The sequence below is a fragment of the Lygodium microphyllum genome, chromosome 10 (assembly GCF_053477565.2).
Source record: "Lygodium microphyllum isolate KBCC chromosome 10, Lygodium_microphyllum_v1.1.10, whole genome shotgun sequence".
Lineage (NCBI taxonomy): Eukaryota > Viridiplantae > Streptophyta > Polypodiopsida > Schizaeales > Lygodiaceae > Lygodium > Lygodium microphyllum.
In genome coordinates this window covers 77471203-77477833 of record NC_141144.1, presented here as the reverse complement: position 1 = coordinate 77477833, position 6631 = coordinate 77471203, and positions in this window count along the sequence as shown.

Sequence of the window (6631 nt, the reverse complement as noted above, 5' to 3'; positions counted from 1 at the left end):
AGTGGGTAAATAATCTTGCTCATAATTCGTTTCAATGCATAATGCTATTTGAAGGAAAACTATGTTTATACTTTATTTATTTTGCATGTTCAATTAAACTAAATTCCTTCGTCATAAATGACTAGGACAAAATATATCTTATCCCTAACAATTCATCTTGCACGATTGAATTAAAACCGATATAAAATTAAGAAGGAAAAACCTGGTTTGGGGTGAGATATCCACATGGATATCGGGAGATGACCCTCCTGCAGCTACTCCTTGGACTTTCTTAGGAGGCATCGCAGTTGTAGTCCTTCGAATGTGGAAGCACCTTTACACTCCTTTTCCGAATTCCACCGTCGCTCCCTTGCATGTCAATACCCTTCTTCTCTTTTTCGAGTAGGGGAAAAACCGTTCCAATTAGGGTATTTTGGAAAGGCAAGGAACAGTTAAGGGTCTAGCCACGAGGAGGGTTAATAAGACCTTTAAGGTCTTAATTTCTTTGGGAGGGAAAGGTTTACAAAGCCTAAAGAAAAGGCCCTATAGGGGTATATACACGGGAAAAAGGGTATGTGTGTGTGTGGTTCCAAAAGGCATAGAAAGAGGCCTTGGGAAAACTTTGGACACGGGAGTGAAAAGGACTTTAGGGGTTTTAAAACCCAGGGGGGGAAAAGATGAAAGGCAACACAAGGGGGAAAAAGGGAGTGAATAAAAGGGGCTTATAGGGGGTTACATCCAGGGAGGAAAAGGGTCTTAAAGGCCTAAGAAAAACGCTTAATGAGTAAACTATGGGGGTTCTAACACCCATTAGAAAGGGGGTTGAGACACGGGGGATGTAGTTTTGAGGTCAAGGGAATGGGGGCTTAAGGTTTTAAGCATGGCAGGGGGGAAAAAAAAAATATTTATAAAGGCCTAATGATTTTTAACACGAGGGGGTAAGTTCCAAGTCAAGGGGAAAGGTGAAGGGTAAAAGGGGGCTTATAGCATAGGGGGAAAAAGGTGTAAGAATCACCTGTGAGGGGATTAAATCCCAAGGAGCGGGGGTGGTAAAGATATTATAAAAACCTTCAAGAAGAAGGCTTCATGATGCCACAAGAAGGGGGGCTTAGCTCCTCCCCTTAGAAGATTCAAGAAGCTTCTAGAAGAAAACGTGATATACCCACATGGAGGAAAGGGTATGCTGTCAGCTGATGTACTCCCAAGACGACGACAGATGGCAGTTCGTTGGTGGCAGCGGCAGCTAGCGCAAGGTGATGGCGGTGCTCCTGGCGGCTCCACTCCCTCCCTCTCACACGGCGCTGATTATCACAGCCTCCCCTCCTCAAGACCAGCCATACGCCCTCTCTCACGGCCCTCGGCTGGAGACCCAGGCGGCGTTCCGTCCTGTCTCACAGTCTCCCCTCCTTCCTCTAAACTTCATGCAGCATTATGCTCCCCCCCAGCTATCCCTCTCTCACACACCACGTCCGAATCTCACACCCTCCTCCCTATCTCGTTTAATGGAAAATCTGGCATAGTCTTCATTTCTCAGAATCCCCTCTCTTGTTTAATCGTAGTGGCATCACGGCTCATGGCTCTCCCCTCCCAGCTCCCATGGCGATGGGTTTTATAGGGAGAGGGAAGGAATTCCTCCCTCCCCTCGTGTCGCCCTACATGATACTTCCTCCAGCAAGCTTCCACCAAGGAGATTTTGACTCCTTTCTATTCCCCTCCCCTTCCAGCACAACAATCGGCTAGGGAGGGGAATAATAAAAAAAATTTCATTATCCTCAAAAAAATGCTACCTCATTATCCCTATTACTTAAAAGGGGGTTCATGTGTGAATTTCAACTTTTGATATATTACATTCTCTCCCCCTTAGAGGAATCGAGATGTCCTCATCTCGAGATAAACTAGGGGTATTGATGGTTGAGAGTGCCTTCATCTACCCAAGTGGCATTCTCTTCGGGATAATCTTTCCACTGGATGAGGCATTCTCTCAAGGTTCTGGATCTTAATTGTCTCTCCCTAACATCTAAGATCCTATCAAGCCTTAGTTCAAGGACTCCTTGACTGGGCATTACAATTTGTTGGTCATCAAGTACATACTTCTTCAATAGGCTGATATGGAATACATTGTGAACCTTTAGGTTCTCCGGGAGTTGTAGTTTATAAGCATTAGGTCCTAGGCATTTGATGATCATGTATGGCCCACAATACCTTGGACTTAGCTTCATGTAATCTCCTAAGGATAGAGAACTCTTTTTAGGGCGTACACGAATGAAGACCATGTCTCCTTCTTCGAAGACCCTTTCTTGACGTTTCAGATCCGCGTATGCCTTCTATCTATCCTTGGCTGCTTGTATGTCCTGTCTTATTGACTTTATTTGGTCATCCATCTCTTCCAACATCTGTCTTGAAGCTTCAACCCTTAAGGTTGGATCCGAAAAGTTTAGCAGACTTCTACAATCATGACCATATAATGCTTGAAAATGAGTCATCTGAATGCTCTACTGGTAAGAAGCATTGTATGCAAATTCTACCAAAGGCAAGTATTGAGTCCACCTCTTCGACTCTCGACAATAGTATGCCCTAAGCATATCCTCGATGACTTGATTTACTTGCTCTGTTTGGCCATCCATTTGGGGATGGTAGGCGGTGCTAAAACAGAGTTGAGTCCCAATAGCTTCAAAGATAGCTCTCCAGAAGTGTGATGTGAAAAGAGAATCACGATCACTAATGATTCTTCTGGGTAAACCATGTAGCTTGAATACCTCCTTGATAAACAATCTTGCAATGTCTGAGGCTTTATAGTTTGTCTTTACTAGAATAAGGTGTGCAACCTTAGTAAGCATGTCAACCACAACCATGATGGAGTTGTATCCTCCTTGGACTTGGGGTAGGCCTACAGCAAAATACATACTGATGAATTTCCATTTCATTTGGGGAATGTCAAGCGGTTGCAGTTTCCCTGGCATCATGACATGTTCAGCTTTGATACGTTGGCAAGACAAACACTCAGTGACATATTTGAGAACGTCACCTTTGAGTCTCTTCCAATGGTAGCTCTTCCTAACTACATTAAGAGTTTTAGCATAGCCAGGATGTCCTGCGAAAGGAGAATCGTGAGCTTTCCACAATATCTTCTACTTAAGTGACTGGCTTACTGGTATACATAGCCTTGTTCTGTAGTAGACAAGTCCACTATCAATGGAAAATTCCTGATACTTAGCCTGCAACTAATTTTGGTTTTGCTCCTTGATAGAGATCTCCTTTAGCATTGATTGGTAGGCCAAATCATGGCATGCTTCCTCTCTAGCTAACTCAAGTATAGGGTTGTTTGGCATAGATACTTTTGTAGCTAGAGATCTGGCCGTTGATGAATTCTGCAAGATTAGGGAATTTAGGAATGCCTTGCGACTAAGTGCATCGGCAACTACATTCTCTTTCCTTGGTCGGTACTTGATTTCAAAGTCATATTCCTCCAACACTTCAATCCACCGACGTTGCCTCATGTGGAGCTCGTTCTGGGTAAATATCCATTTGAGACTCTTATGGTCGGTTACTAGAGTAAACTTGTTACCCAACAGGTAGTGTCTCGAAAGCTTCAGAGCATGGATGACAGCTAGTAATTCCAGATCATGCGTAGCATAATTCCTTTCATGACTCTTCAATTTTCTTGAACAGTACGCTACTGGATGACCTTCCTGCATAAGTACACACCCCAAGGCAAGAATGCTGGCATCAGTTTCTACCTCAAACTCCTTATTGAGGTCTGGAATTTTTAGAATAGGTGCTGATACCAAACTTTGCTTCAATCTGTTGAAGCTATTTTGTTCGGGAGTTGACTATGCAATGGAAGTTTGCTTCTTTAGTAAGTCCATCTTCAGTAAGTTTGCTTCTTTAGTAAGGCCACTCAAGCACATCTCTGACCTTGGCTGGGTCCACTGATATTCCTTCTGATGATACTATGAATCCCAGATATTCAATTTGACACTTAAAGAACGCACACTTCTTCATTTTGGCATACATCTTATGTGACCTCATTGTCTCAAGGACAATCTAAAGTTGAGGTTCATGATCTTCTTCTTGTTTAGAATAGACTAAAGTGTCATCGAAGAAGACAAGTACGAAATCATCAAGATATGGCCTAAAGATATCCTACATTAACCTATTGAAGGTGCCAGGTGCATTCGTAAGCCCGAATGACATAACTAGGAACTCAAAGTGCCCATATCTTGTATTAAAGGCCGTCTTTGGGATATCTTCTTCCTTGATCCTTATCTGATAGTAACCTGACCTGAGATCAATCTTAGAGAAGATCTTCGCACCCTGAAGACAATCAAGAAGCTCATCTATTCTAGGAATAGGATACTTGTTCTTTACTGTTGATTGATTCAACCCTCTTTAATCAATACATAGTCGAAGTGTCCCATCTTTCTTTTTCTGGAATAGTACTGGTGCTCCCCACGGTGAATTGCTAGGCTGGATGTAGCCCTGATCTAACAGTTGTTTGACTTGTTCCTTCAGGTCAATTGCTTCTGGTATGGACATTCTATAAGGTCTCTTTGCAATTGGCGCAGCTCCTAGTACTAACCTAATCTCATGATCCACTTCTCTTTGAGGTGGAAGTTCAATCAACTCTTTAGGGAATACGTCCGCATATTCCTTTAGCCAAGAAGGTCCTTCATGATACTCTTGCTTTTGATCTAATTTGTTGAGTTTGATCAAGTAAACATGTAATCCTTTTCTGACTCCTTTTATGATCCGAGATACTTTGGCCAATTGGATTCTCGGCACTCCAGCCTCGCCTTGAGTTGTGATTAATTCCCTTTTAGAGTTTCGAAAGGAAACTTGACCCTTTCGACAGTGAATGTGGGCGTCGTTAGGCTTAAGCCAATCCATTCCGAGTAGACACTCATGGATACCTAAATTCATGACTCTGAATTTAACCATAGTCTTCTTTCCTCCCAGAAAGAATTCCACCTTAGCAGTTTGCCTAGTACAAGTAACCTCACGACCATTTGCCAATTCCACAAGCAGGGTAGGTGCTTCTACTGTGGTTATTTCTAATCTTTTTGCACATGCTGGTGAGATAAAGGAATGTGTACTGCGACAATCAATCAAAGTCTTGAAACCTTTACTTTGATAGTTTGATGGTGTCTGAATCACCAAGAACTGGCCATTCGGCCCTTTCTTGTGTAAAGCGGCATGGACTGTCGCTCTTTCGAATTCCGCTTCCATGGTCGGATCTTCTTCTTCTCCTTCCTCGAACATTTGCCTTTTGGCAATGCAAGTGGTTCTTCCTCTTCCTCGGGTAGTGGCTCCTTGACCACGGCCTATTCCTTGGGAAGGTGCTTAGCAATGTCCTCCACCAAGCTTGGGACATTGCCTTTTGAAATGACCAAGTTCGTTGCAGTGGAAACATAAGAGGTTTTGGCCATTACCTTGAGTAGGAACAAAGTTATTGACATTATTCGTTCTTGCTTTCTTTCTTTGCCCCTGATTATTACCTTTAACTCTCTTAATTTGAGGTCTGAATAATCCTCTGTTCGGGTCATTGTAAGACCAAGCTTTGTCACCTCTTGGTCTAGACTGTACCTCCTGAATTATAGGTGCTGCTCGAATGAGTACATCCTGAAGATCTAATGGACGCATAGATTCAAGACGGGTATTTACTGGTGGATTTAAACCCGCACAAAATTTGGACACCTGCTGTGTCATGTCCATCTGTGGGGCATACTTTAAAAGTGAGACAAATTTAGAGTAGTATGCGTCAAGAGTGAGTCCTAGCTGTTTTAGCTCATAGAACTCATTCATTTTCTACGTGCGATATGCAGGTGGTAAGTATCTTCCCTATACGGCTTTCTTCAGCTTCTCCTAGGTAACAGATCCCTCTGCGATCCCTTGATCCCTGTACCATTGCTTCCACCAAAGTCTGACTTCGCAGGTGAGCTTTAACTTGGCGAGCATAGCCTGATTGGCGGGTGCAGTACCGACTGCTTCGAAGTAATCCTCCATGGACTCAATCCAAATTTTAGCATCAGCTTGGACGAATCTGCCTCTCTCGTCAAACTCGGGTGGCTTAATCTGTTTGACAAGGAACTTCTTCTCCTGGATTATGGAAGTACTTGAAGTAGGAGGCGAATTAGGAACCTGTACCTGGGGTTGCGCCTGAATAAAGGTTTTCTTAACGTTATTATACGATAATCGTCATTAACTTATATTACATCTTCAATTCTGCTATCATGTAACCAATGTAGCTACTTAACTTTTTGTCAACTCTTATGCACAATCAAACATAAAAAGAAGTCTGTATTTGTATTTATATGGGCATAGCCCTTTTGAATACAACGTTTCATGCGATGATAAGCCAATTTTTACATTTAGTTTGGGGAGAACAATGTTGTATTGCATTTATCTACAGGAACTGTGTAATAGTAAGGTTTTGGGTCATGGATCTTCAGGAATCGATAAGTCATTGGAAGTTCAGGATATCCTTTCCGTTGGAATCCATACTTCTCATGGCGGCCCAACACTTTAATCCTGTCGGCAGGAATTATACGGGTTACTTCCTCATATACATATGAGTTCATCTCAACCCTCCGACCTCGAATATGTAAAGTCAAATTTACGTGAGCTTTCACAAAAACGAACAGCTTCATGACTT